The sequence below is a fragment of the Gadus chalcogrammus genome, chromosome 4 (genome assembly GCF_026213295.1).
Source record: "Gadus chalcogrammus isolate NIFS_2021 chromosome 4, NIFS_Gcha_1.0, whole genome shotgun sequence".
NCBI lineage: Eukaryota > Metazoa > Chordata > Actinopteri > Gadiformes > Gadidae > Gadus > Gadus chalcogrammus.
Genome location: NC_079415.1, coordinates 30,200,700 through 30,224,712, shown reverse-complemented (window position 1 = coordinate 30,224,712; position 24,013 = coordinate 30,200,700). Strand labels below are relative to the sequence as shown.

The following is a 24,013-nucleotide window of genomic DNA, read 5'->3' as shown; positions in this document are numbered from 1 at the left end:
TTGTGATTAGGGAAATAGTTGTGTTTATGCTCATCTGAAATCTCTGTGATCGACAATCTTTAACATTCACTGGACTTGACCATTGATACACAGATGTTTTAGTTGAAAACGATAATCCAAAATTTCATTGTGAGAAGGACATTTGTGGTTTTTCTGCTCATCTGAAACCTCTGTGAATTTATTCCGTCAGGTATCATTTACTTTTTTAAACTTCAGCGTTGGTGGTATAGTGAGGAGAATAGCTGCTTCTCAAGCAGTTGAGCTGAATACGATTCCCGGCCAATGCATTGAAGTTCTTTAACAAATGTCGGCACATGAAAGTATGATTCTGTGATGTTTTTTTGGACAAGAACAATCCAAACTGTTTGTGAGAAGGAAGATCGTGTTTTTTATGATAATCTGAAACCCCTGTGAACTTATTCTGTCAACTATCATTTGTGTTATTTATGGGAAGCGTTGGTGGTATAGTGGTGAGAATAGCTGCTTCCCAAGCAGTTGACCCGGGTTCGATTCCCGGCCAATGCATGGTAGTTCTTTAACAAATGTCGGCAAATGAAAGATTGATCCTGGGATATTTTAGTGGACAAGAACAATCCAAACTGTTTGTGAGAAGGAAGATCGTGTTTTTTATGATAATCTGAAACCCCTGTGAACTTATTCTGTCAGGTATCAATTGTGTTATTTACGTCAAGCGTTGGTGGTATAGTGGTGAGAATAGCTGCTTCCCAAGCAGTTGACCCGGGTTCGATTCCCGGCCAATGCATTGTAGTTCTTTAACAAATGTCGGCACATGAAAGTTTGATTCTGGGATATTTTAGTGGATAAGAACAACCCAAACTTTGTTTGTGAGAAGTAAGATCGTGTTTTTTATGATCATCTGAAACCCCTGTGAACTTATTCTGTCAGTTATCATTTGTAAAATTGACGGTAAGCGTTGGTGGTATAGTGGTGAGAATAGCTGCTTCCCAAGCAGTTGACCCGGGTTCGATTCCCGGCCAATGCATTGTAGTTCTTTAACAAATGTCGGCACATGAAAGATTGATTCTGGGAAATTTTAGTGGACAAGAACAATCCAAACTTTGTTTGTGAGAAGGAAGATCGTGTTTTTTATGATCATCTGAAACCCCTGTGAACTTATTCTGTCAGTTATCATTTGTGTTATTTATGGTAAGCGTTGGTGGTATAGTGGTGAGAATAGCTGCTTCCCAAGCAGTTGACCCGGGTTCGATTCCCGGCCAATGCATTGAAGTTCTATAACAAATGTCGGGACATGAAAGATTGTTACTGGTATGTTTTACGGAACAAGAACGATCCAAACTTTGTTTGTGATTAGGGAAATCGTTGTCTTTATGCTCATCTGAAATCTCTGTGAACTTATTCTGTCAGGTATCATTGGAGTAATTTAATGTAGGCGTTGGTGTTATAGTGGTGAGCATAGCTTCTTCCCAAGCAGTTGTCCCGGGTTCGATTCCTGGCCATTGCATTGTAGTTCTTTAACAAATGTCGGCACATGAAAGATTGATCCTGGGATATTTTAGTGGACAAGAACAATCCAAACTGTTTGTGAGAAGGAAGATCGTGTTTTTTATGATAATCTGAAACCCCTGTGAATATATTCTGTCAGGTATCAATTGTGTTATTTACGTCAAGCGTTGGTGGTATAGTGGTGAGAATAGCTGTTTCTCAAGCAGTTAACCCGGGTTCGATTCCCGGCCAATGCATTGTAGTTCTTTAACCTAGTCAGCACATGAAAGATTGATTCTGGGATATTTTAGTGGATAAGAACTACCCAAACTTTGTTTGTGAGAAGTAAGATCGTGTTTTTTATGATCATCTGAAACCCCTGTGAACTTATTCTGTCAGTTATCATTTCTAAAATTGACGGTAAGCGTTGGTGGTATAGTGGTGAGAATTGCTGCTTCCCAAGCAGTTGACCCGGGTTCGATTCCCGGCCAATGCATTGTAGTTCTTTAACAAATGTCGGCACATGAAAGATTGATTCTGGGAAATTTTAGTGGACAAGAACAATCCAAACTTTGTTTGTGAGAAGGAAGATTGTGTTTTTTATGATCATCTGAAACCCCTGTGAACTTATTCTGTCAGTTATCATTTTTGATTTATGGTAAGCGTTGGTGGTATAGTGGTGAGAATAGCTGCTTCCCAAGCAGTTGACCCGGGTTTGATTCCCGGCCAATGCATTGAAGTTCTATAACAAATGTCGGGACATGAAAGATTGTTACTGGTATGTTTTACGGAACAAGAACGATCCAAACTTTGTTTGTGATTAGGGAAATCGTTGTCTTTATGCTCATCTGAAATCTCTGTGAACTTATTCTGTCAGGTATCATTGGAGTAATTTAATGTAGGCGTTGGTGTTATAGTGGTGAGCATAGCTTCTACCCAAGCAGTTGTCCCGGGTTCGATTCCTGGCCATTGCATTGTAGTTCTTTAACAAATGTCGGCACATGAAAGATTGATCCTGGGATATTTTAGTGGACAAGAACAATCCAAACTGTTTGTGAGAAGGAAGATCGTGTTTTTTATGATAATCTGAAACCCCTGTGAATTTATTCTGTCAGGTATCAATTGTGTTATTTACGTCAAGCGTTGGTGGTATAGTGGTGAGAATAGCTGCTTCCCAAGCAGTTGACCCGGGTTCGATTCCCGGTCAATGCATTGTAGTTCTTTAACAAATGTCGGCACATGAAAGATTGATTCTGGGATATTTTAGTGGATAAGAACTACCCAAACTTTGTTTGTGAGAAGTAAGATCGTGTTTTTTATGATCATCTGAAACCCCTGTGAACTTATTCTGTCAGTTATCATTTGTAAAATTGACAGTAAGCGTTGGTGGTATAGTGGTGAGAATAGATGCTTCCCAAGCAGTTGACACGGGTTCGATTCCCGGCCAATGCATTGTCGTTCTTTAACAAATGTCGGCACATGAAAGATTGATTCTGGGAGATTTTAGTGGACAAGAACAATCCAAACTTTGTTTGTGAGAAGGAAGATTGTGTTTTTTATGATCATCTGAAACCCCTGTGAACTTATTCTGTCAGTTATCATTTTTGATTTATGGTAAGCGTTGGTGGTATAGTGGTGAGAATAGCTGCTTCCCAAGCAGTTGACCCGGGTTCGATTCCCGGCCAATGCATTAAAGTTCTATAACAAATGTCGGGACATGAACGATTGATTCTGGGAAATTTTAGTGGACAAGAACAATCCAAACTTTGTTTGTGAGAAGGAAGATCGTGTTTTTTATGATCATCTGAAACCCCTGTGAACTTATTCTGTCAGTTATCATTTGTGTTAATTATGGTAAGCGTTGGTGGTATAGTGGTGAGAATAGCTGCTTCCCAAGCAGTTGACCCGGCTTCGATTCCCGGCCAATGCATTGAAGTTCTATAACAAATGTCGGGACATGAAAGATTGTTACTGGTATGTTTTACGGAACAAGAACGATCCAAACTTTGTTTGTGATTAGGGAAATCGTTGTCTTTATGCTCATCTGAAATCTCTGTGAACTTATTCTGTCAGGTATCATTGGAGTAATTTAATGTAGGCGTTGGTGTTATAGTGGTGAGCATAGCTTCTTCCCAAGCAGTTGTCCCGGGTTCGATTCCTGGCCATTGCATTGTAGTTCTTTAACAAATGTCGGCACATGAAAGATTGATCCTGGGATATTTTAGTGGACAAGAACAATCCAAACTGTTTGTGAGAAGGAAGATCGTGTTTTTTATGATAATCTGAAACCCCTGTGAATATATTCTGTCAGGTATCAATTGTTTTATTTACGTTAAGCGTTGGTGGTATAGTGGTGAGAATAGCTGCTTCCCAAGCAGTTAACCCGGGTTCGATTCCCGGCCAATGCATTGTAGTTCTTTAACAAATGTCAGCACATGAAAGATTGATTCTGGGATATTTTAGTGGATAAGAACTACCCAAACTTTGTTTGTGAGAAGTAAGATCGTGTTTTTTATGATCATCTGAAACCCCTGTGAACTTATTCTGTCAGTTATCATTTGTAAAATTGACGGTAAGCGTTGGTGGTATAGTGGTGAGAATAGCTGCTTCCCAAGCAGTTGACCCGGGTTCGATTCCCGGCCAATGCATTGTAGTTCTTTAACAAATGTCGGCACATGAAAGATTGATTCTTGGAAATTTTAGTGGACAAGAACAATCCAAACTTTGTTTGTGAGAAGGAAGATTGTGTTTTTTATGATCATCTGAAACCCCTGTGACCTTATTCTGTCAGTTATCATTTTTGATTTTTGGTAAGCGTTGGTGGTATAGTGGTGAGAATAGCTGCTTCCCAAGCAGTTGACCCGGGTTCGATTCCCGGCCAATGCATTAAAGTTCTATAACAAATGTCGGGACATGAAAGATTGTTACAGGGATGTTTTACGGAACAAGAACAATCCAAACTTTTTTGTGATTATGGAAATACTTGTGTTTATGCTCATCTGAAATCTCTGTGAACTTATTCTGTCAGTTATCATTTGTGATATTTACGGTAAGTGTTGGTGGTATCGTGGTGAGAATAGCTGCTTCCCATGCAGTTGACCCGGGTTTGATTCCCGGCCAATGCATTAAAGTTCGATAAAAAATGTCGGGACATGAAAGATTGTTAATGGGATGTATTACGGAACAAGAACAATCCAAACTTTTTTTGTGATAAGGGAAATAGTTGTGTTTATGCTCATCTGAAATCTCTGTGATCGACAATCTTTAACATTCACTGGACTTGACCATTGATACACAGATGTTTTAGTTGAAAACGATAATCCAAAATTTCATTGTGAGAAGGACATTTGCGGTTTTTCTGCTCATCTGAAACCTCTGTGAATTTATTCCGTCAGGTATCATTTACTTTTTTAAACTTCAGCGTTGGTGGTATAGTGAGGAGAATAGCTGCTTCTCAAGCAGTTGAGCTGAATACGATTCCCGGCCAATGCATTGAAGTTCTTTAACAAATGTCGGCACATGAAAGTATGATTCTGTGATGTTTTTTTGGACAAGAACAATCCAAACTGTTTGTGAGAAAGAAGATCGTGTTTTTTATGATAATCTGAAACCCCTGTGAACTTATTCTGTCAACTATCATTTGTGTTATTTATGGGAAGCGTTGGTGGTATAGTGGTGAGAATAGCTGCTTCCCAAGCAGTTGACCCGGGTTCGATTCCCGGCCAATGCATGGTAGTTCTTTAACAAATGTCGGCACATGAAAGATTGATCCTGGGATATTTTAGTGGACAAGAACAATCCAAACTGTTTGTGAGAAGGAAGATCGTGTTTTTTATGATAATCTGAAACCCCTGTGAACTTATTCTGTCAGGTATCAATTGTGTTATTTACGTCAAGCGTTGGTGGTATAGTGGTGAGAATAGCTGCTTCCCAAGCAGTTGACCCGGGTTCGATTCCCGGCCAATGCATTGTAGTTCTTTAACAAATGTCGGCACATGAAAGTTTGATTCTGGGATATTTTAGTGGATAAGAACAACCCAAACTTTGTTTGTGAGAAGTAAGATCGTGTTTTTTATGATCATCTGAAACCCCTGTGAACTTATTCTGTCAGTTATCATTTGTAAAATTGACGGTAAGCGTTGGTGGTATAGTGGTGAGAATAGCTGCTTCCCAAGCAGTTGACCCGGGTTCGATTCCCGGCCAATGCATTGTAGTTCTTTAACAAATGTCGGCACATGAAAGATTGATTCTGGGAAATTTTAGTGGACAAGAACAATCCAAACTTTGTTTGTGAGAAGGAAGATCGTGTTTTTTATGATCATCTGAAACCCCTGTGAACTTATTCTGTCAGTTATCATTTGTGTTTTTTATGGTAAGAGTTGGAGGTATAGTGGTGAGAATAGCTGCTTCCCAAGCAGTTGACCCGGGTTCGATTCCCGGCCAATGCATTGAAGTTCTATAACAAATGTCGGGACATGAAAGATTGTTACTGGTATGTTTTACGGAACAAGAACGATCCAAACTTTGTTTGTGATTAGGGAAATCGTTGTCTTTATGCTCATCTGAAATCTCTGTGAACTTATTCTGTCAGGTATCATTGGAGTAATTTAATGTAGGCGTTGGTGTTATAGTGGTGAGCATAGCTTCTTCCCAAGCAGTTGTCCCGGGTTCGATTCCTGGCCATTGCATTGTAGTTCTTTAACAAATGTCGGCACATGAAAGATTGATCCTGGGATATTTTAGTGGACAAGAACAATCCAAACTGTTTGTGAGAAGGAAGATCGTGTTTTTTATGATAATCTGAAACCCCTGTGAATATATTCTGTCAGGTATCAATTGTGTTATTTACGTCAAGCGTTGGTGGTATAGTGGTGAGAATAGCTGTTTCCCAAGCAGTTAACCCGGGTTCGATTCCCGGCCAATGCATTGTAGTTCTTTAACCTAGTCAGCACATGAAAGATTGATTCTGGGATATTTTAGTGGATAAGAACTACCCAAACTTTGTTTGTGAGAAGTAAGATCGTGTTTTTTATGATCATCTGAAACCCCTGTGAACTTATTCTGTCAGTTATCATTTGTAAAATTGATGGTAAGCGTTGGTGGTATAGTGGTGAGAATAGCTGCTTCCCAAGCAGTTGACCCGGGTTCGATTCCCGGCCAATGCATTGTAGTTCTTTAACAAATGTCGGCACATGAAAGATTGATTCTGGGAAATTTTAGTGGACAAGAACAATCCAAACTTTGTTTGTGAGAAGGAAGATTGTGTTTTTTATGATCATCTGAAACCCCTGTGACCTTATTCTGTCAGTTATCATTTTTGATTTATGGTAAGCGTTGGTGGTATAGTGGTGAGAATAGCTGCTTCCTAAGCAGTTGACCCGGGTTCGATTCCCGGCCAATGCATTAAAGTTCTATAACAAATGTCGGGACATGAAAGATTGTTACAGAGATGTTTTACGGAACAAGAACAATCCAAACTTTTTTGTGATTAGGGAAATACTTGTGTTTATGCTCATCTGAAACCCCTGTGAACTTATTCTGTCAGTTATCATTTGTGATATTTACGGTAAGTGTTGGTGGTATCGTGGTGAGAATAGCTGCTTCCCATGCAGTTGACCCGGGTTTGATTCCCGGCCAATGCATTAAAGTTCGATAAAAAATGTCGGGACATGAAAGATTGTTACTGGGATGTATTACGGAACAAGAACAATCCAAAACTTTTTTTGTGATTAGGGAAATAGTTGTGTTTATGCTCATCTGAAATCTCTGTGATCGACAATCTTTAACATTCACTGGACTTGACCATTGATACACAGATGTTTTAGTTGAAAACGATAATCCAAAATTTCATTGTGAGAAGGACATTTGCGGTTTTTCTGCTCATCTGAAACCTCTGTGAATTTATTCCGTCAGGTATCATTTACTTTTTTAAACTTCAGCGTTGGTGGTATAGTGAGGAGAATAGCTGCTTCTCAAGCAGTTGAGCTGAATACGATTCCCGGCCAATGCATTGAAGTTCTTTAACAAATGTCGGCACATGAAAGTATGATTCTTTGATGTTTTTTTGGACAAGAACAATCCAAACTGTTTGTGAGAAGGAAGATCGTGTTTTTTATGATAATCTGAAACCCCTGTGAACTTATTCTGTCAACTATCATTTGTGTTATTTATGGGAAGCGTTGGTGGTATAGTGGTGAGAATCGCTGCTTCCCAAGCAGTTGACCCGGGTTCGAATCCCGGCCAATGCATGGTAGTTCGTTAACAATTGTCGGCACATGAAAGATTGATTCTGGGAAATTTTAGTGGACAAGAACAATCCAAACTTTGTTTGTGAGAAGGAAGATCGTGTTTTTTATGATCATCTGAAACCCCTGTGAACTTATTCTTTCAGTTATCATTTGTGATATTTACGGTAAGCGTTGGTGGTATAGTGGTGAGAATAGCTGCTTCCCAAGCAGTTGACCCGGGTTCGATTCCCGGCCAATGCATTGAAGTTCTATAACAAATGTCGGGACATGATCGATTGATTCTGGGAAATTTTAGTGGACAAGAACAATCCAAACTTTGTTTGTGAGAAGGAAGATCGTGTTTTTTATGATCATCTGAAACCCCTGTGAACTTATTCTGTCAGTTATCATTTGTGTTATTTACGGTAAGCGTTGGTGGTATAGTGGTGAGAATAGCTGCTTCCCAAGCAGTTGACCTGGGTTTGATTCCCGGCCAATGCATTGAAGTTCTATAACAAATGTCGGGACATGAAAGATTGTTACTGGTATGTATTACGGAACAAGAACGATCTAAACTTTGTTTGTGATTAGGGAAATCGTTGTCTTTATGCTCATCTGAAATCTCTGTGAACTTATTCTGTCAGGTATCATTGGAGTAATTTAATGTAGGCGTTAGTGTTATAGTGGTGAGCATAGCTTCTTCCCAAGCAGTTGTCCCGGGTTCGATTCCTGGCCATTGCATTGTAGTTCTTTAACAAATGTCGGCACATGAAAGATTGATCCTGGGATATTTTAGTGGACAAGAACAATCCAAACTGTTTGTGAGAAGGAAGATCGTGTTTTTTATGATAATCTGAAACTCCTGTGAACTTATTCTGTCAGGTATCAATTGTGTTATTTACGTCAAGCGTTGGTGGTATAGTGGTGAGAATAGCTGCTTCCCAAGCAGTTGACCCGGGTTCGATTCCCGGCCAATGCATTGTAGTTCTTTAACAAATGTCGGCACATGAAAGATTGATTCTGGGATATTTTAGTGGATAAGAACAACCCAAACTTTGTTTGTGAGAAGTAAGATCGTGTTTTTTATGATCATCTGAAACCCCTGTGAACTTATTCTGTCAGTTATCATTTGTAAAATTGACGGTAAGCGTTGGTGGTATAGTGGTGAGAATAGCTGCTTCCCAAGCAGTTGACCCGGGTTCGATTCCCGGCCAATGCATTGTAGTTCTTTAACAAATGTCGGCACATGAAAGATTGATTCTGGGAAATTTTAGTGGACAAGAACAATCCAAACTTTGTTTGTGAGAAGGAAGATTGTGCTTTTTATGATCATCTGAAACCCCTGTGAACTTATTCTGTCAGTTATCATTTTTGATTTATGGTAAGTGTTGGTGGTATAGTGGTGAGAATAGCTGCTTCCCAAGCAGTTGACCCGGGTTCGATTCCCGGCCAATGCATTGTAGTTCTTTAACAAATGTCGGCACATGAAAGATTGTTACTGGTATGTTTTACGGAACAAGAACGATCCAAACTTTGTTTGTGATTAGGGAAATCGTTGTCTTTATGCTCATCTGAAATCTCTGTGAACTTATTCTGTCAGGTATCATTGGAGTAATTTAATGTAGGCGTTGGTGTTATAGTGGTGAGCATAGCTTCTTCCCAAGCAGTTGTCCCGGGTTAGATTCCTGGCCATTGCATTGTAGTTCTTTAACAAATGTCGGCACATGAAAGATTGATCCTGGGATATTTTAGTGGACAAGAACAATCCAAACTGTTTGTGAGAAGGAAGATCGTGTTTTTTATGATAATCTGAAACCCCTGTGAATTTATTCTGTCAGGTATCAATTGTGTTATTTACGTCAAGCGTTGGTGGTATAGTGGTGAGAATAGCTGCTTCCCAAGCAGTTGACCCGGGTTCGATTCCCGGCCAATGCATTGTAGTTCTTTAACAAATGTCGGCACATGAAAGATTGATTCTGGGATATTTTAGTGGATAAGAACTACCCAAACTTTGTTTGTGAGAAGTAAGATCGTGTTTTTTATGATCATCTGAAACCCCTGTGAACTTATTCTGTCAGTTATCATTTGAAAAATTGACGGTAAGCGTTGGTGGTATAGTGGTGAGAATAGCTGCTTCCCAAGCAGTTGACCCGTGTTCGATTCCCGGCCAATGCATTGTAGTTCTTTAACAAATGTCGGCACATGAAAGATTGATTCTGGGAAATTTTAGTGGACAAGAACAATCCAAACTTTGTTTGTGAGAAGGAAGATCGTGTTTTTTATGATCATCTGAAACCCCTGTGAACTTATTCTGTCAGTTATGATTTTTGATTTATGGTAAGCGTTGGTGGTATAGTGGTGAGAATAGCTGCTTTCCAAGCAGTTGACCAGGGTTCGATTCCCGGCCAATGCATTAAAGTTCTATAACAAATGTCGGGACATGAAAGATTGTTACAGGGATGTATTACGGAACAAGAACAATCCAAACTTTTTTGTGATTAGGGAAATACTTGTGTTTATGCTCATCTGAAATCTCTGTGAACTTATTCTGTCAGTTATCATTTGTGATATTTACGGTAAGTGTTGGTGGTATCGTGATGAGAATAGCTGCTTCCCAAGCAGTTGACCCGGGTTTGATTCCCGGCCAATGCATTAAAGTTCGATAAAAAATGTCGGGACATGAAAGATTGTTACTGGGATGTATTACGGAACAAGAACAATCCAAACTTTTTTTGTGATTAGGGAAATAGTTGTGTTTATGCTCATCTGAAATCTCTGTGATCGACAATCTTTAACATTCACTGGACTTGACCATTGATACACAGATGTTTTAGTTGAAAACGATAATCCAAAATTTCATTGTGAGAAGGACATTTGCGGTTTTTCTGCTCATCTGAAACCTCTGTGAATTTATTCCGTCAGGTATCATTTACTTTTTTAAACTTCAGTGTTGGTGGTATAGTGAGGAGAATAGCTGCTTCTCAAGCAGTTGACCCGGGTTCGATTCCCGGCCAATGCATTGTAGTACTTTAACAAATGTCGGCACATGAAAGATTGTTACTGGTATGTTTTACGGAACAAGAACGATCCAAACTTTGTTTGTGATTAGGGAAATCGTTGTCTTTATGCTCATCTGAAATCTCTGTGAACTTATTCTGTCAGGTATCATTGGAGTAATTTAATGTAGGCGTTGGTGTTATAGTGGTGAGCATAGCTTCTTCCCAAGCAGTTGTCCCGGGTTAGATTCCTGGCCATTGCATTGTAGTTCTTTAACAAATGTCGGCACATGAAAGATTGATCCTGGGATATTTTAGTGGACAAGAACAATCCAAACTGTTTGTGAGAAGGAAGATCGTGTTTTTTATGATAATCTGAAACCCCTGTGAATTTATTCTGTCAGGTATCAATTGTGTTATTTACGTCAAGCGTTGGTGGTATAGTGGTGAGAATAGCTGCTTCCCAAGCAGTTGACCCGGGTTCGATTCCCGGCCAATGCATTGTAGTTCTTTAACAAATGTCGGCACATGAAAGATTGATTCTGGGATATTTTAGTGGATAAGAACAACCCAAACTTTGTTTGTGAGAAGTAAGATCGTGTTTTTTATGATCATCTGAAACCCCTGTGAACTTATTCTGTCAGTTATCATTTGAAAAATTGACGGTAAGCGTTGGTGGTATAGTGGTGAGAATAGCTGCTTCCCAAGCAGTTGACCCGTGTTCGATTCCCGGCCAATGCATTGTAGTTCTTTAACAAATGTCGGCACATGAAAGATTGATTCTGGGAAATTTTAGTGGACAAGAACAATCCAAACTTTGTTTGTGAGAAGGAAGATCGTGTTTTTTATGATCATCTGAAACCCCTGTGAACTTATTCTGTCAGTTATAATTTTTGATTTATGGTAAGCGTTGGTGGTATAGTGGTGAGAATAGCTGCTTTCCAAGCAGTTGACCCGGGTTCGATTCCCGGCCAATGCATTAAAGTTCTATAACAAATGTCGGGACATGAAAGATTGTTACAGGGATGTATTACGGAACAAGAACAATCCAAACTTTTTTGTGATTAGGGAAATACTTGTGTTTATGCTCATCTGAAATCTCTGTGAACTTATTCTGTCAGTTATCATTTGTGATATTTACGGTAAGTGTTGGTGGTATCGTGATGAGAATAGCTGCTTCCCAAGCAGTTGACCCGGGTTTGATTCCCGGCCAATGCATTAAAGTTCGATAAAAAATGTCGGGACATGAAAGATTGTTACTGGGATGTATTACGGAACAAGAACAATCCAAACTTTTTTTGTGATTAGGGAAATAGTTGTGTTTATGCTCATCTGAAATCTCTGTGATCGACAATCTTTAACATTCACTGGACTTGACCATTGATACACAGATGTTTTAGTTGAAAACGATAATCCAAAATTTCATTGTGAGAAGGACATTTGTGGTTTTTCTGCTCATCTGAAACCTCTGTGAATTTATTCCGTCAGGTATCATTTACTTTTTTAAACTTCAGTGTTGGTGGTATAGTGAGGAGAATAGCTGCTTCTCAAGCAGTTGAGCTGAATACGATTCCTGGCCAATGCATTGAAGTTCTTTAACAAATGTCGGCACATGAAAGATTGATTCTGGGAAATTTTAGTGGACAAGAACAATCCAAACTTTGTTTGTGAGAAGGAAGATTGTGTTTTTTATGATCATCTGAAACCCCTGTGAACTTATTCTGTCAGTTATAATTTTTGATTTATGGTAAGCGTTGGTGGTATAGTGGTGAGAATAGCTGCTTCCCAAGCAGTTGACCCGGGTTCGATTCCCGGCCAATGCATGGTAGTTCTTTAACAATTGTCGGCACATGAAAGATTGATTCTGGGAAATTTTAGTGGACAAGAACAATCCAAACTTTGTTTGTGAGAAGGAAGATCGTGTTTTTTATGATCATCTGAAACCCCTGTGAACTTATTCTGTCAGTTATCATTTGTGATATTTACGGTAAGCGTTGGTGGTATAGTGGTGAGAATTGCTGCTTCCCAAGCAGTTGACCCGGGTTCGATTCCCGGCCAATGCATTGAAGTTCTATAAAAAATGTCGGGACATGAAAGATTGATTCTGGGAAATTTTAGTGGACAAGAACAATCCAAACTTTGTTTGTGAGAAGGAAGATCGTGTTTTTTATGATCATCTGAAACCCCTGTGAACTTATTCTGTCAGTTATCATTTGTGATATTTACGGTAAGCGTTGGTGGTATAGTGGTGAGAATAGCTGCTTCCCAAGCAGTTGACCCGGGTTCGATTCCCGGCCAATGCATTGAAGTTCTATAATAAATGTCGGCACATGAAAGATTGTTACTGGTATGTTTTACGGAACAAGAACGATCCAAACTTTGTTTGTGATTAGGGAAATCGTTGTCTTTATGCTCATCTGAAATCTCTGTGAACTTATTCTGTCAGGTATCAATGGAGAAATTTCATGTAGGAGTTGGTGGTATAGTGGTGAGCATAGCTGCTTCCCAAGCAGATGACCCGGGTTCGATTCCCGGCCAATGCATTGACAATCTATAACATTCACTGGACTTGACCATTGATACACAGTTGTTTTAGTTGAAAACGATAATCCAAAATTTCATTGTGAGAAGGACATTTGTGGTTTTTCTGCTCATCTGAAACCTCTGTGAATTTATTCCGTCAGGTATCATTTACTTTTTTAAACTTCAGCGTTGGTGGTATAGTGAGGAGAATAGCTGCTTCTCAAGCAGTTGAGCTGAATACGATTCCCGGCCAATGCATTGAAGTTCTTTAACAAATGTCGGCACATGAAAGTATGATTCTGTGATATTTTTTTGGACAAGAACAATCCAAACTGTTTGTGAGAAGGAAGATCGTGTTTTTTATGATAATCTGAAACCCCTGTGAACTTATTCTTTCAACTATCATTTGTGTTATTTATGGGAAGCGTTGGTGGTATAGTGGTGAGAATAGCTGCTTCCCAAGCAGTTGACCCGGGTTCGATTCCCGGCCAATGCATTTTAGTTCTTTATCAAATGTCGGCACATGAAAGATTGATTCTGGGATATTTTAGTGGATAAGAACAACCCAAACTTTGTTTGCGAGAAGTAAGATCGTGTTTTTTATGATCATCTGAAACCCCTGTGAACTTATTCTGTCAGTTATCATTTGTAAATTTGACGGTAAGCGTTGGTGGTATAGTGGTGAGAATAGCTGCTTCCCAAGCAGTTGACCCGGGTTCGATTCCCGGCCAATGCATTAAAGTTCTATAACAAATGTCGGGACATGAAAGATTGTTACAGGGATGTTTTACGGAACAAGAACAATCCAAACTTTTTTGTGATTAGGGAAATACTTGTGTTTATGCTCATCTGAAATCTCTGTGAACTTATTCTGTCAGTTATCATTTGTGATATTTACGGTAAGTGTTGGTGGTATAGTGGTGAGAATAGCTGCTTCCCAAGCAGTTGACCCGGGTTTTATTCCCGGCCAATGCATTAAAGTTCTATAAAAAATGTCGGGACATGAAAGATTGTTACTGGGATGTATTACGGAACAAGAACAATCCAAACTTTTTTTGTGATTGGGGAAATAGTTGTGTTTATGCTCATCTGAAATCTCTGTGAACTTATTCTGTCAGGTATCATTTGAGTTAATTAATGTAAGCGTTGGTGGTATAGTGGTGAGCATAGCTGCTTCCCAAGCAGTTGACCCGGGTTCGATTCCCGGCCAATGCATCGACAATCGTTAACATTCACTGGACTTGACCATTGATACACAGATGTTTTAGTTGAAAACGATAATCCAAAATTTCATTGTGAGAAGGACATTTGTGGTTTTTCTGCTCATCTGAAACCTCTGTGAATTTATTCCGTCAGGTATCATTTACTTTTTTAAACTTCAGCGTTGGTGGTATAGTGAGGAGAATAGCTGCTTCTCAAGCAGTTGAGCTGAATACGATTCCCGGCCAATGCATTGAAGTTCTTTAACAAATGTCGGCACATGAAAGATTGATTCTGGGAAATTTTAGTGGACAAGAACAATCCAAACTTTGTTTGTGAGAAGGAAGATCGTGTTTTTTATGATCATCTGAAACCCCTGTGAACTTATTCTGTCAGTTATCAGAATAGCTGCTTCCCAAGCAGTTGACCCGTGTTCGATTCCCGGCCAATGCATTGTAGTTCTTTAACAAATGTTGGCACATGAAAGATTGATTCTGGGAAATTTTAGTGGACAAGAACAATCCAAACTTTGTTTGTGAGAAGGAAGATCGTGTTTTTTATGATCATCTGAAACCCCTGTGAACTTATTCTGTCAGTTATCATTTATGATTTATGGTAAGCGTTGGTGGTATAGTGGTGAGAATAGCTGCTCCCCGTGTTCGATTCCCGGCCAATGCATTAAAGTTCTATAACAAATGTCGGGACATGAAAGATTGTTACTGGGATGTTTTACGGAACAAGAACAATCCAAACTTTTTTTGTGATTAGGGAAATACTTGTGTTTATGCTCATCTGAAATCACTGTGAACTTATTCTGCCAGTTATCATTTGTGATTTTTACGGTAAGTGTTGGTGGTATAGTGGTGAGAATAGCTGCTACCCAAGCAGTTGACCCGGGTTCGATTCCCGGCCAATGCATTAAAGTTCTATAAAAAATGTCGGGACATGAAAGATTGTAACTGGGTTGTATTACGGAACAAGAACAATCCAAACTTTTTTTGTGATTGGGGAAATAGTTGTGTTTATGCTCATCTGAAATCTCTGTGAACTTATTCTGTCAGGTATCATTTGAATTAATTTTTGTAAGCGTTGGTGGTATAGTGGTGAGCATAGCTGCTTCCCAAGCAGTTGACCCGGGTTCGATTCCCGGCCAGTGCATCGACAATCTTTAACATTCACTGGACTTGACCATTGATACACAGATGTTTTAGTTGACATGAAAGATTGTTACTGGGATGTATTACGGAACAAGAACAATCCAAACTTTTTTTGTGATTTGGGAAATACTTGCGTTTATGCTCATCTGAAATCTCTGGGAACTTATTCTGTCAGTTATCATTTGTTATATTTACGGTAAGCGATGGTGGTATAGTGGTGAGAATAGCTGCTTCCCAAGCAGTTGTCACGGGTTCGAATCCAGGCCAATGCATTAAAGTTCTATAACAAATGTCGGGACATGAATGATTGTTAGTGGGATGTTTTACGGAACAAGAGCAATCCAAACTGTTTTTGTGATTAGGGAAATAGTTGTGTTTATCCTCATCTGAAATCTCTGTGAACTTATTCTGTCAGGTATCATTTGAGTAATTTAATGTAAGAGTTGGTGGTTTAGTGGTGAGCATAGCTGCTTTGCAAGCAGTTGACCCGGGTTCGATTCCCGGCCAATGCATTAAAGTTCTCTAACAAATGTTGGGACATGAAAGATTTTTACTAGTATGTATTACGGAACAACAATGATCCAAACTTTGTTTGTGATTAGGGAAATCGTTGTCTTCATGCTCATCTGAAATCTCTGTGAACTTATTCTGTCAGTTATCATTTGTGATATTTACGGTAAGCGTTGGTGGTATAGTGGTGTGAATAGCTGCTTCCCAAGCAGTTGACCTGGGTTAGATTCCAGGCCAATGCATCGTCAACCTGTAACATTCGCTGGACTTGACCATTGATAAACAGAAGTTCTAGTTGTAAATGATAATCTATAATTTCATTGTGGGTAGGAAATTCGTTGTTTTTCTGCTCATCTGAAACCTCTGTGAACTTATTCTGTCAGGTATCATTGGTTTTATTAAACCTGTGCGTTGGTGGTATAGTGGTGAGAATAGCTGCTTCCCAAGCAGTTGACCCGGTTTCGATTCCCGGCCAATGCATGGAAGTACATTTTTTCACATTCCATGGACTTGGCCATTGATACTCAGAAGTTGTAGTGGTAAACGATAATCCAAAATTTCTTTGTGATAAGGAAAATCGTGGTGTTTTTGCTCATCTGAATCCTCTGTGAACTTATTCTGTCAGATATCATTTGTGAGATTGTTTGTAAGCGTTGGTTGTCTAGTGGGGAGAATAGCTGCTTTCCAAGCAGTTGACAAGGGTTCCATTCCCGGCCGTTGCAGGGAAGTTTGTTAACTAATTTAGGAACATGATTGATTCATACTGGAATATTTTAGTGGACAAGAACAATCCAAACTTTGTTTGTGAGAAGGAAAATCGTCTTTTTTATGCTCACCTGAAATTCCTGTGAACTTATTCTGTCAGGTATCATTTGTATTTTTAATCGTATGTGTTGGTGGTATAGTGGCGAGAATAGCTGCTTCCCAAGCAGTTGACCCGGTTTCGACTCCCGGCCAATGAATGGAAGTATATTCTTGAACATTCCCTGGACTTGGCCATTGATACTCAGAAGTTTTTGTGGTAAAAGTTAATCCAAAATTTCTTTGTGAGAAGGAAAATCGTGGTGCTTTTGCTCATCTGAAACCTCTGTGAACATATTCTGTCAGTTATCATTTGAGTTACTAAACGTAAGCCTTGGTGGCATAGTGGTCAGCATAGCTGCTTCCCATGTAATTGACCCGGGTTCGATTGCCGGCCAATGCATCGACAATCTATAACATTCCCTGGACTTGGCCATTGCTACTCAGAACCATTAGTGGTAAACGATAATCCAAAATGTCTTTGTGCGTGTCTTCCTGAAATGGAACGTCATGGTGCATTGACTATACCGATACCTGGGTAAACTTCCTAGTTGGCTACCACACTCCACCTAGTGACTTCTATCCGGCGCCCCCAGACAATAGGATGCAGGGTGGTGGTTTTATTAGACCGGTTAAATTTTAAGTTCTGTTGAACAGCATAAATGGCCCGGGTTTCCATCTTGTCATCTCGGAGAAGTTTGGAGATGGCTAGTTTACCTTTGCACACTTATTACTCAATGTGCAAGAGGTGTGCAGCCATACCTAACCGAGGGACATTTTTTATCCTTGTACCCCTATTCTCGCCTCTCTACATTGGCTACCAATGCAGATCAGATGATACTGTACTGCTTACCTTTGAAGCCCCGCATGGATTAGAATCATCCTTCCTGAAGGTTTTTATCATTCCTTGTTGTCGTTCTCGGCCCCTCCGGTCTTCAGGAGTCAGCCTTCTTTCACGACCAAAGGTTTAAAAAGAAAAGTCAGCTGGAGAGAGTGAGGGTTCGTCTGATAGTCTTCCACCATCAGTTATTTTGGCTTTGGGCTAGAGTCTAGCTCACAGCCGAAATGACCCTATTAGTTAAGGGTCGAGGTTAGTTAGGAGTAACCCTAGTGAGGAGTGAGTTGTTGCAAAACAATCGTAGCTTTGTAGAATAGAGTCGAGTGGAGTTTTAGAAAGTAGGAAACCACGCTCACCTTTTGTTCGCTCACCAAACCCTTGCTGACAGAAAGAGGCGAGAGAATAGGAGAGTGAGAGAGAGAGAAAGTGGGAGAGTAAAGGTACGGCCACACCAAACGCGTTACCCGCGTACCTCGCGTATAAAATCGTACATTTTTCCATAGGGAACCATTGGTTTACGCGCGTATGAGACGCGTACACGCGTTACATGCGCTAAAGCAACATTTTACCCGCGTTAGCCGCGTATGAGGCGCGTATATATACCCGCGTAAATATACGCGCGTACATTTCAAGAGTTCAAAAAATTGAACTTTTTACGCTCATACGCATGACGATTAGCCGCGTTGCCCAATCAGCGTTGAGCTTGACCCGACGTCACTGGCAGAGAGTAGTGAGCTTGGACAGAAGCATACGGCCGACATCTTTCTTTATTCTGTGTGGAAATAGTAACATAGTTACGCCATTAAATGCTTTTATGGAAACATTTTTAGTGAGAAATGTGCATTTTACTTTCATAATGTTCGCTCGGTGAATGTGAAGGATGTTTGGTTTGATAGTTATGACGAAGAGGGAACGCTCCGTTCACTTGCACGGACAGAGTCTCTGGTTACCAAGCAACCTCAACGTCTTGGCGGACTATATATCTGCTGATCAACACTACGAATGCTGGAAACACACCAGACACACCATGTGAAGTTATTTAACCCGATTATTGTTATTTATATCCGAGATTATTTAATCTAACCCGATCTAAACTCTATCACCCAAACACGGCGGCGTTTGGGTTTCCTACCTCGGACTCCAGCGCAGCCATGTCCATGGCAGCCACGGCCGGCAACTTTCTTTATTCTGGGTGGAAATAGTAACATAGTTACGCCATTAAATGCTTTTATGGAAACATTTTTAGCGAGAAATGTGCATTTTACTTTCATAATGTTCGCTCGGTGAATGTGAAGGATGTTTGGTTTGATAGTTATGACGAAGAGGGAACGCTCCGTTCACTTGCATGGACAGAGTCTCTGGTTACTAAGCAACCTCAACGTCTTGGCGGACTATATATCTGCTGATCAACACTACGAATGCTGGAAACACACCAGACACACCATGTGAAGTTATTTAACCCGATTATTGTTATTTATATCCGAGATTATTTAATCTAACCCGATCTAAACTCTATCACCCAAACGCGGCGGCGTTTGGGTTTCCTACCTCGGACTCCAGCGCAGCCACGGCCGACAACTTTCTTTATTCTGGTTGGAAATAGTAAGATAGTTACGCCATTAAATGCGTTTATGGAAACATTTTTAGCGAGAAATGTGCATTTTACTTTCGTAATGTTCGCTCGGTGAATGTGAAGGATGTTTGGTTTGATAGTTATGACGAAGAGGGAACGCTCCGTTCACTTGCATGGACATGGACTCATCTAGGCGCGTTAGGAGCGTAGGCGCGTTAGGAGCGTAGGCGCGTTAGGAGCGTAGGCGCAGAACCATTTTTGACACAAAATGGTCAAGCAACATTTTAGGTGCGTTACGCGCGTAAATCTTTACGCGGGTACGCGTCTGGTGTGCTCGTACCATAAGAGAAGTGGCCATTGACTGCAATTCTGACATTTTTTGGATCAACCCCTTATCTCCCCCACACACACACACACACACACCTGGTGTATAGTGGGGCCGATAGTGGCGAGGGGGCGCGGACCTTCATGGGGACCAGCACAATGGGCTTCCCGCCTTCAAGAAAATTGCACTCATCCTACTTTCTTCCCCTCCTGCTCTCTCTCTCTCTCTCTCTCTCTCTCTCTCTCTCTCTCTCTCTCTCTCTCTCTCTCTCTCTCTCTCTCTCTCTCTCTCTCTCTCTCTCTCTCTCTCTCTGCGGATCTGGCGTTAAAACTCAGCATGATTAATCGGGGACTGATGCTGGTGGTGAGAGAAATTACGGATTGGCTGTTCAGCTTCAGCAAATCAGTTAACGAGAAGAAAAAAGAAGTGCAAAAAGCAACTTCTTTGAGAGAGCGCGCAGATAAAAATTGTCTAATTTTCTTTCATCTTATCTGATCATTCAGCATTTTCATATATTCTTGTTTTAAGTAGCTACATAACGAAACCAACAGTGTGTGGTATGGGCAAACACTCCTTTTTTCATGTTTGAATATATCAGCAGTCTTAGGTCTGCCTAGCCTGGTCCTACCAGACTCTCGTACTTCATTTCATTTGCACAGAGAGTCTGGAGCCCACTCAATTGACTAACGTTAACTCACTTGATGGCGGGTGTCTGTTGAAGTTTAAAACTATTGGACCTGCCAAGTGCCACTCTGGATCTGCCATAACCAATCGCTAACGTTTGGCCGGGAATCACGTTGTCCGCCAACGAGAGCTGATATTAACGTCATTGTTCTCCGACACTCCCTCTGTTCGCTGATTGGACGCACAACATTTGGACGGAGAAAACCCACTAACATACCACAGACCCAGACGTAATACTGATACTTGTTGATGTTAGGACGAGGTTAAAGAATGAGACAATGACAATTGAAGACAGTACACCTGGGCACATAGCAGAGAGACTTATATTTATTTGGCTAGTCCTGACAGGTTTAATTATTTTAAACAATTGGATTATTTTTTAAATGTGTAAAATAATAGCGGTAGGTTTAACACATTGCATTGTTGTGTGATACAAATAGGAAGCAGGCTTTATGTTCTCCTTGAATGTTATTTTTTTACTTCACTAAGTCAGTGGCGGGATTGTGGGAAAAGTGGAAAATAAGGTTAGTGTGTCAGCAGTACACTCTCAATGGCACAAGGGACATTACCAGATCTATGGAGGATCTAGAGATTGAGATAGCAGAACTGCAGAACTTAAGAGAATCCGCAGGAAAGCGAGGACACATTAAAGTTCTCAAAACCGAAAATAAACCTGACCGTATCTAATTGGCAAAGAGTAAAGGGATGATAATGTCCAAATTCAATATAAAGCTACAACGCACAACTGGGGAAAAAAAAGCTAAAAAAGGTTTGACTTATCTAGGAATCTACCTTGCGGATGAGGAACCTGTCAAATATAATTTGGAAGGTGTTGAAGAGAAAGTAGAAGGGAGACTAAATAAGTGGAAATGGCTCCTACCAAAAATGCCATTTAGAGGCAAGGGTTTAATAATCAATAACCTGGTGGCCTCTGTGTTATGGCATGAGTTGGCCTGTGTATAACCACCTGCTGGCCTGACACACAAATTGCAGAAAATTATGGGTTATTTCTTCTGGGATCAACTACACTGGATACCTCAGAGTAGCAGCCTTTAGACTAGAATACAATCAGAAGTATCTCTTGGGGCCAGAATATGTTGTATGGTGGCAAGTTGCGATCCCTATCTTTAGACTTTACTTTGTTTCTCATGGTTTTTGATCTTTTAACCACTTTGGTCTCTTGGGATTTACCACCGTTTAAAAAAAGGTATGTTAAAATAACGGTGTCTTTAAATGGAAAAGTATATTCTGACGATTAAAGGAAACCTTGATTAAAATGATCCACTTCGCGTTTAACACTGGGACCGGGGGTAGAAGCTGCAGGTCCCAGACTCCACCACACTCAAGCAGCGGCTTCTTTTCTAACTCTAACGTCAGCAAGAAACACCAGTGACCTTTGAAGTCCGTGGTTTAAAGACTGACTGACTGTGTGGAGACGCTGAATCAGTACTGCGTTTGAGCAGAAATCCCAGAGGATAACAACCTCCATCCCTGACTTGGTTTTTATCCTGTTTTAAATGGCTTTAACAACATTTTGAGATTTCAACAAGATATCGATCCCATTTTTTAATTAAAAATATATAAATCTCTGTCTGTCTATATTAGGAGACTTCCTAGAAAAGGGAAGACCTACGATGACGTCTCCGAAATTAATATCAGGTCATTGAATGAAAGGTTACAGCAATGTGTCTGGCAAATCATATCTGTCTATAGGCAAGGGGAGGAGCTGAATCCATGTATCTGAAAAGTATACATTTCTTTAACAACTTAAGTGTCATGGAGAAAGACATGGATCGATTCATCATTTCTGTAATAAGAAAATTGAATAGAAAATGAACACTGGTCTAATGCTTTACGTTTCATATGATCGTCAAATTGACTGCCCCAGACAGAGAGAATAAGGAGAGAGAGAGAGAGAGAGAGAGAGAGAGAGAGAGAGAGAGAGAGGGAATTACAGATAGAATGAAGAACGGGAAAACGGATAACGAGAGAGAGATTGGAGGGAAAATGGACAAGGACACCCCATGGAGCAGCAGCACTGAAGGGGTTTGAGCGAGAGAGCAAGGGAGAGCGAGAGAGAGAAATGGATGCGCCTCAAGGAAGAGGAAGAGCAGAGAGAATGCAACAGGTATATTCTAAAGAGCAACGGAAAGAAAAAGGGGGGGAGGAAATGGAGGTCGAGGCACTAGTGAGAACGTGTGACCCTTTTCTCCGCAACGCCGTCGACAAAGAAGGAACGTTTGAAGGAATAAGGAGAGGTCAAAAGAGGTTGAGAATGGGGCGCCCTGGTGTTTCACCGGGTAGGTGCGGTCCTTACCGCAGCTACCTGGGACTGAGTCTCGCCCGGGGTCCTTTGCTGCATGTCTTCCCCTCTCTCTCCCATACCTTCCTGTCTTAATATACAACAAAATGGATAAAACCTTTAAAATTCAAATTAATAAAAAGAAATAGTTTGAGAATGGGGGCGACTGCCTCTGATGTCGCTGGGTTCATCCGATCATTCCAAACTATTTTCATTCCTTTTTTTTTTAAAGGGTAACTTTGTTGTTTTTTTTCCACCTGGAACGTTCTTCCCATCAATTTGGTTGACTGCTGCAGACAAGGATTTCTGAGATGGAGTTTTGAGTTTTGCGAGAGAAAACTAACCGTGGATATGCGAAAATGGGCTACAATGGTATCCTTATGGCTAAAGCGCTGCGCCAAGTACTTCCTCTGAAAGTTTTTTGCCACTGTCTCAGGCTAAGATTATATTCTCATATGTTGGAAAGGATTTAACTTTTTCTTTGCCTTTGGCTTGACCCGGTCTGTTATTTATTCTGTTCCAACATTCTTGCACGAAAAAATGTCCGCTCTGAAATCTTGTGAGATCTACATTCTTGATATCAGTGAATATACAGAAATGAATTGCAAAAAACTTAGATAACACTACACTTCAAGTCCAACATATCAAACACTTGCCTGCACTCCTTTCTCCAACTCTCAATGACGTTTCTACCATGACAAGAATCCAGAAGTTAGCCTTCAAAGCAGAAAACCTTGAGCGCAACAATAGTTTTCGATGCATTTTTGAATTTGAAATAATATTAAAAGCCATGTTTTCATGGTAAACGTGGCTATAAATATTATGGGTTATTTTTTGGGCTAAAAACTAAAAGTTGTCATCTCTAAACCCTTTCATGTTGTCCCTTTGTATTTTTCAACTCGTGAATCCAGACAAAAGACCCACGCTATGTGCTTTGTGTTCGTTGGTGGAGAACATCAGGGTTCAAAGCTTGCCATTCAGCCTCAGCGGTCAAACTGAAGCACCTAGCTTTTCTGCTAAATAGAATGGAACTTAACATGCTCAATAAATAGAAGCATTTGGTTCCTGCACGCACACAGACACACATACACGCACATGCAGTCACGTGCACCCACGATGCACATAATAGTATTCCCCTTTTACGCACCCACCTTGGCACTCAGCTGTCACACACGCACACATACACACCTGTCCAGGTAATTCAGTTTTTTTAAGACCGGTTCCAAGAGCTGTCAATCATTTGTAAGCCAATCCTGAGCTACTGGTAAGCCAAGGTGAGTGCGTGCGTGCGTGTGTGCGTGCTACCCGAAGCCTTGACTTCAAGCAGATCAGGTGACAAGAAAGCGATGGTGCGATAAACCTGTGTCAGTGTGTTCACGTTTCGTTTGTGTCTCTATGCATGCGGTGTGTTTG

The 24,013-nt window shown here is 40.4% G+C and overlaps 39 non-coding genes across 39 annotated transcripts; all 39 read left to right on the top strand.

Annotated features, from left to right (window-relative positions):
- The first annotated feature begins 453 nt into the window (after positions 1-453).
- Positions 454-525, top strand: trnag-ccc (transfer RNA glycine (anticodon CCC)). Its single transcript has one exon. It is a non-coding gene; the product is annotated as a tRNA-Gly (tRNA).
- Positions 526-691: 166 nt separating this feature from the next.
- trnag-ccc (transfer RNA glycine (anticodon CCC)) lies at positions 692-763 on the top strand. Its single transcript has one exon. It is a non-coding gene; the product is annotated as a tRNA-Gly (tRNA).
- Positions 764-931: 168 nt separating this feature from the next.
- Positions 932-1,003, top strand: trnag-ccc (transfer RNA glycine (anticodon CCC)). The gene has a single exon. It is a non-coding gene; the product is annotated as a tRNA-Gly (tRNA).
- Positions 1,004-1,171: 168 nt separating this feature from the next.
- trnag-ccc (transfer RNA glycine (anticodon CCC)) lies at positions 1,172-1,243 on the top strand. Its single transcript has one exon. It is a non-coding gene; the product is annotated as a tRNA-Gly (tRNA).
- Positions 1,244-1,888: 645 nt separating this feature from the next.
- Positions 1,889-1,960, top strand: trnag-ccc (transfer RNA glycine (anticodon CCC)). The gene has a single exon. It is a non-coding gene; the product is annotated as a tRNA-Gly (tRNA).
- A 166-nt stretch (positions 1,961-2,126) lies between these two features.
- On the top strand, positions 2,127-2,198 carry trnag-ccc (transfer RNA glycine (anticodon CCC)). The gene has a single exon. It is a non-coding gene; the product is annotated as a tRNA-Gly (tRNA).
- A 406-nt stretch (positions 2,199-2,604) lies between these two features.
- Positions 2,605-2,676, top strand: trnag-ccc (transfer RNA glycine (anticodon CCC)). Its single transcript has one exon. It is a non-coding gene; the product is annotated as a tRNA-Gly (tRNA).
- Positions 2,677-3,082: 406 nt separating this feature from the next.
- Positions 3,083-3,154, top strand: trnag-ccc (transfer RNA glycine (anticodon CCC)). The gene has a single exon. It is a non-coding gene; the product is annotated as a tRNA-Gly (tRNA).
- Positions 3,155-3,322: 168 nt separating this feature from the next.
- trnag-ccc (transfer RNA glycine (anticodon CCC)) lies at positions 3,323-3,394 on the top strand. Its single transcript has one exon. It is a non-coding gene; the product is annotated as a tRNA-Gly (tRNA).
- A 406-nt stretch (positions 3,395-3,800) lies between these two features.
- On the top strand, positions 3,801-3,872 carry trnag-ccc (transfer RNA glycine (anticodon CCC)). The gene has a single exon. It is a non-coding gene; the product is annotated as a tRNA-Gly (tRNA).
- A 168-nt stretch (positions 3,873-4,040) lies between these two features.
- trnag-ccc (transfer RNA glycine (anticodon CCC)) lies at positions 4,041-4,112 on the top strand. Its single transcript has one exon. It is a non-coding gene; the product is annotated as a tRNA-Gly (tRNA).
- Positions 4,113-4,278: 166 nt separating this feature from the next.
- Positions 4,279-4,350, top strand: trnag-ccc (transfer RNA glycine (anticodon CCC)). The gene has a single exon. It is a non-coding gene; the product is annotated as a tRNA-Gly (tRNA).
- Positions 4,351-5,122: 772 nt separating this feature from the next.
- Positions 5,123-5,194, top strand: trnag-ccc (transfer RNA glycine (anticodon CCC)). Its single transcript has one exon. It is a non-coding gene; the product is annotated as a tRNA-Gly (tRNA).
- A 166-nt stretch (positions 5,195-5,360) lies between these two features.
- Positions 5,361-5,432, top strand: trnag-ccc (transfer RNA glycine (anticodon CCC)). Its single transcript has one exon. It is a non-coding gene; the product is annotated as a tRNA-Gly (tRNA).
- A 168-nt stretch (positions 5,433-5,600) lies between these two features.
- On the top strand, positions 5,601-5,672 carry trnag-ccc (transfer RNA glycine (anticodon CCC)). Its single transcript has one exon. It is a non-coding gene; the product is annotated as a tRNA-Gly (tRNA).
- Positions 5,673-6,318: 646 nt separating this feature from the next.
- On the top strand, positions 6,319-6,390 carry trnag-ccc (transfer RNA glycine (anticodon CCC)). The gene has a single exon. It is a non-coding gene; the product is annotated as a tRNA-Gly (tRNA).
- Positions 6,391-6,557: 167 nt separating this feature from the next.
- trnag-ccc (transfer RNA glycine (anticodon CCC)) lies at positions 6,558-6,629 on the top strand. The gene has a single exon. It is a non-coding gene; the product is annotated as a tRNA-Gly (tRNA).
- Positions 6,630-6,795: 166 nt separating this feature from the next.
- On the top strand, positions 6,796-6,867 carry trnar-ccu (transfer RNA arginine (anticodon CCU)). Its single transcript has one exon. It is a non-coding gene; the product is annotated as a tRNA-Arg (tRNA).
- Positions 6,868-7,640: 773 nt separating this feature from the next.
- Positions 7,641-7,712, top strand: trnag-ccc (transfer RNA glycine (anticodon CCC)). The gene has a single exon. It is a non-coding gene; the product is annotated as a tRNA-Gly (tRNA).
- Positions 7,713-7,880: 168 nt separating this feature from the next.
- On the top strand, positions 7,881-7,952 carry trnag-ccc (transfer RNA glycine (anticodon CCC)). The gene has a single exon. It is a non-coding gene; the product is annotated as a tRNA-Gly (tRNA).
- Positions 7,953-8,120: 168 nt separating this feature from the next.
- Positions 8,121-8,192, top strand: trnag-ccc (transfer RNA glycine (anticodon CCC)). Its single transcript has one exon. It is a non-coding gene; the product is annotated as a tRNA-Gly (tRNA).
- A 406-nt stretch (positions 8,193-8,598) lies between these two features.
- On the top strand, positions 8,599-8,670 carry trnag-ccc (transfer RNA glycine (anticodon CCC)). Its single transcript has one exon. It is a non-coding gene; the product is annotated as a tRNA-Gly (tRNA).
- A 168-nt stretch (positions 8,671-8,838) lies between these two features.
- Positions 8,839-8,910, top strand: trnag-ccc (transfer RNA glycine (anticodon CCC)). The gene has a single exon. It is a non-coding gene; the product is annotated as a tRNA-Gly (tRNA).
- A 166-nt stretch (positions 8,911-9,076) lies between these two features.
- On the top strand, positions 9,077-9,148 carry trnag-ccc (transfer RNA glycine (anticodon CCC)). Its single transcript has one exon. It is a non-coding gene; the product is annotated as a tRNA-Gly (tRNA).
- A 406-nt stretch (positions 9,149-9,554) lies between these two features.
- trnag-ccc (transfer RNA glycine (anticodon CCC)) lies at positions 9,555-9,626 on the top strand. Its single transcript has one exon. It is a non-coding gene; the product is annotated as a tRNA-Gly (tRNA).
- A 168-nt stretch (positions 9,627-9,794) lies between these two features.
- Positions 9,795-9,866, top strand: trnag-ccc (transfer RNA glycine (anticodon CCC)). Its single transcript has one exon. It is a non-coding gene; the product is annotated as a tRNA-Gly (tRNA).
- Positions 9,867-10,032: 166 nt separating this feature from the next.
- Positions 10,033-10,104, top strand: trnag-ucc (transfer RNA glycine (anticodon UCC)). The gene has a single exon. It is a non-coding gene; the product is annotated as a tRNA-Gly (tRNA).
- Positions 10,105-11,116: 1,012 nt separating this feature from the next.
- trnag-ccc (transfer RNA glycine (anticodon CCC)) lies at positions 11,117-11,188 on the top strand. Its single transcript has one exon. It is a non-coding gene; the product is annotated as a tRNA-Gly (tRNA).
- Positions 11,189-11,356: 168 nt separating this feature from the next.
- On the top strand, positions 11,357-11,428 carry trnag-ccc (transfer RNA glycine (anticodon CCC)). The gene has a single exon. It is a non-coding gene; the product is annotated as a tRNA-Gly (tRNA).
- Positions 11,429-11,594: 166 nt separating this feature from the next.
- Positions 11,595-11,666, top strand: trnag-ucc (transfer RNA glycine (anticodon UCC)). The gene has a single exon. It is a non-coding gene; the product is annotated as a tRNA-Gly (tRNA).
- A 772-nt stretch (positions 11,667-12,438) lies between these two features.
- trnag-ccc (transfer RNA glycine (anticodon CCC)) lies at positions 12,439-12,510 on the top strand. Its single transcript has one exon. It is a non-coding gene; the product is annotated as a tRNA-Gly (tRNA).
- A 168-nt stretch (positions 12,511-12,678) lies between these two features.
- Positions 12,679-12,750, top strand: trnag-ccc (transfer RNA glycine (anticodon CCC)). Its single transcript has one exon. It is a non-coding gene; the product is annotated as a tRNA-Gly (tRNA).
- A 168-nt stretch (positions 12,751-12,918) lies between these two features.
- Positions 12,919-12,990, top strand: trnag-ccc (transfer RNA glycine (anticodon CCC)). The gene has a single exon. It is a non-coding gene; the product is annotated as a tRNA-Gly (tRNA).
- A 644-nt stretch (positions 12,991-13,634) lies between these two features.
- Positions 13,635-13,706, top strand: trnag-ccc (transfer RNA glycine (anticodon CCC)). The gene has a single exon. It is a non-coding gene; the product is annotated as a tRNA-Gly (tRNA).
- Positions 13,707-13,874: 168 nt separating this feature from the next.
- Positions 13,875-13,946, top strand: trnag-ccc (transfer RNA glycine (anticodon CCC)). Its single transcript has one exon. It is a non-coding gene; the product is annotated as a tRNA-Gly (tRNA).
- Positions 13,947-14,353: 407 nt separating this feature from the next.
- Positions 14,354-14,425, top strand: trnag-ccc (transfer RNA glycine (anticodon CCC)). The gene has a single exon. It is a non-coding gene; the product is annotated as a tRNA-Gly (tRNA).
- Positions 14,426-15,496: 1,071 nt separating this feature from the next.
- On the top strand, positions 15,497-15,568 carry trnag-ccc (transfer RNA glycine (anticodon CCC)). Its single transcript has one exon. It is a non-coding gene; the product is annotated as a tRNA-Gly (tRNA).
- A 439-nt stretch (positions 15,569-16,007) lies between these two features.
- On the top strand, positions 16,008-16,079 carry trnaa-ugc (transfer RNA alanine (anticodon UGC)). Its single transcript has one exon. It is a non-coding gene; the product is annotated as a tRNA-Ala (tRNA).
- A 406-nt stretch (positions 16,080-16,485) lies between these two features.
- On the top strand, positions 16,486-16,557 carry trnag-ccc (transfer RNA glycine (anticodon CCC)). Its single transcript has one exon. It is a non-coding gene; the product is annotated as a tRNA-Gly (tRNA).
- The last annotated feature ends 7,456 nt before the right edge of the window (positions 16,558-24,013 follow it).